We start from the raw sequence: 2,549 nt of genomic DNA on the forward strand, positions 1-2,549 counted from the left end.
TTTTTTGGTGTAGTAGTAATCATTTTAAACTGATTATTAAAACATACTGTAAGTACAGCATATAATGAGTAGCTTGTATGTATAATATACAAAACAGCTCCATTTAAAATGCAGTTTTACTGTTCTACCAGTTTAAATAGTTTTTTGCCTGATAGTTACATGTTAATTTTACAATTTATTGATGCACAAAAAGTAGTTACATGTAAAAAGTAAAGGAAATTATCTAATTATATACAATAATCCATAAAATAGGTAGATTTTTTTTGTAGAATTAACAGTTCAGCCTTTGCATTCACTGTAAAATTTACATATGGTCTGTAAAGTTATATACTGTCCTGTTGGATTTTTTTTTAAAAGGAATTCTTTGGTAACCCCAGCTGCCAGCGTTTTCCTTTTTAAAAAAAACAGTTTTCATCTAAATCAAACTACACTTTTCGCGCGATTTGCAATAAATCGTTTGTGCACCCGGAGTGTCATGGCCCTTTTGTGTCATTTGCTTGTGTTTTGTTTTCCTGGATCTCTCTCTCGTGGGTGTGATGGATTCTGTTTTCCCCTTGGTACCGTTTGCTGGTGACTGTTACACCTGCAGCTGGTTATCAATCAACAGTCTTCAAAAGCTGATGCCTTCTGATCACCAGCATCTGGTCGTTTAGTCTGCTTTGTGGTAAACATCGGTAAATGGGATCTTCTCGTAATTTGTACCTTTGGGTGGGAGAATTTCCTCCATTGTCTTACATCTCGTCCTAGGCCCCCATGCGCCCCTCACTCAGAGGAACAATCTGCACTTCATGCACTTTTTCACAACGCTGTACACATTCAAAAAATCTTATTCAAACACCTTCAGCTGCTGTTTTTTTGCTAACGGGTCCTGCCTGAACCACATACTTAACAATGCAATCAGACCAATATGGACCCAGTGGACAATGACGCTGTTTGGCAAGCTTTGGTGGCACGGGGTACGATTACTGGGGACCACGGCAAGCTTTTGTTGGATGTACGGAGCTGCCTCCAGAGTCTTTAGGCTCTGTCCTGGAGGCTCAACAGACGGCTCACCTGCCATCCTGGGCTTACTAGGACCCTACACTTCCTTCAGCAATGCTTTGGTAGCCATCCATAATCTGAGATACCAGGGCTTTTCATCTTGCCGGTGTCCATGTGGAAGTCCTCCCATCAACCTTCAGCTGGAACCTCAATCCTCTTTAAATTCCACGGCAACCTTGGTCGCATATTGCAGTGGACTTTGTCACCGGTCTCCCCCACTCAGACGGAAATACCTCAAGATGGTGCATAGGTTTTCCAAGGCAATGCACTTCATCCCTCTTTCCAAACTTCCATCTGCAGTGGAGACAGGTGACCTCCTGCTCAGTCATGTCTTCCGTCTTCATGGTTTCCTGAGGAATATTGTGTCTGATCAGGGGCCCCAGTTTACGTCCCGAGTTTGGAAAGCCTTCTGCAGCGCCCTAGGTGCCTCAGTGAGTCGGTGAGAGCTGCACAGCTGCAAGAAGGCATTGGGATGGATCTGCCCTCCTACGTGCTTCCTTACAGTCCCAAAGGCAGGCCAACCATCACCATGTTCCAGTCCCGTCCTATCTACCAGGCCAGAGGGTCTGGCTCTCCTCTAGGGATCTCACCCTCCAGGTTGAGTCCCGGAAACTCTCCCCTCATTTCGTAGGACCATTTGTGATCGACCACATCGTCAACCCCTACTTGGTTCACCTCAATTTGCCTCCATCACTCAAGATTCATCCCACTTTTCTCACATCTTGTCCTAGGTCCCCACGTGCCCCTCACTCGGATAAACGATCTGCACTTCACGCCCCTCACCTTTTCACCACGCTGTGCACAGTCATCAAGGTCAATCAATATTCTTGTTTAAACACCTTCAAGCTGTTTGTCTGCTTACAGGTCCTGCCTGACCGGCACACCTAACACGGACTTTAGGTCCACAATGCAGTTTCAGTAGTTGGTTTAAGGGCGGAGTTAAGCTTCTCAAGGCGAACTACCTTGAGGTGTTGTTGACAGGAAGCACCTGTTGGAAATCTCCATTAGCCACCTATTTAAGGACGGAGTGCCTGTCTGCCAGCGTCGGAGAGTTATCGTGTTTCCATGGTAGATCTGACTCCTGTTTCTTCATGTTTGTTAGAACTCGTAGTAACGCTTCTCCCTGCCTGTTCAAGGTCTCCACGTCACCAAGTTGGAGGGAATAACGCGCAGGACCAGACTCTCTTGTTGCTTCGCGTCGGAGCTCTCTGTGCGCCCCGGAAGGCTGGATGAGTGTTTCTCCTGCAGTCCAAGAGGACTTGGTGTTGGACACCAATGTTAGACACTGTGTTTTTCCTGCTTTCGGGTCCAGGAAAAAACCTAATCCTAGCAGAACTCTCTGACCAGGATAGAACCAGCGAACCAAGATGCAGTGTGCAAGTAACAACACGAGTAATTATTATCATTCTTATTATGTTTGTAAGAGACAATTCTTTGGTTTGTATTATGATTAGCCCCTGGGATGGATCATTCAGGGCAGCTACCTTTATTTTATTGATATTGGTGTT

General features: G+C 45.3%; 1 long non-coding RNA gene across 1 annotated transcript; it reads left to right on the forward strand.

Annotated features, from left to right (window-relative positions):
• Window positions 1-1,312: 1,312 nt before the first annotated feature.
• Window positions 1,313-2,508, forward strand: LOC130521331 (uncharacterized). Its single transcript, XR_008949289.1, has 3 exons — window positions 1,313-1,472; window positions 1,773-1,854; window positions 2,178-2,508. It is a non-coding gene; the product is annotated as an uncharacterized LOC130521331 (long non-coding RNA).
• Window positions 2,509-2,549: the final 41 nt, after the last annotated feature.

This window comes from Takifugu flavidus, unplaced genomic scaffold, assembly GCF_003711565.1.
Source record: "Takifugu flavidus isolate HTHZ2018 unplaced genomic scaffold, ASM371156v2 ctg877, whole genome shotgun sequence".
In the NCBI taxonomy this organism is placed as follows: domain Eukaryota; kingdom Metazoa; phylum Chordata; class Actinopteri; order Tetraodontiformes; family Tetraodontidae; genus Takifugu; species Takifugu flavidus.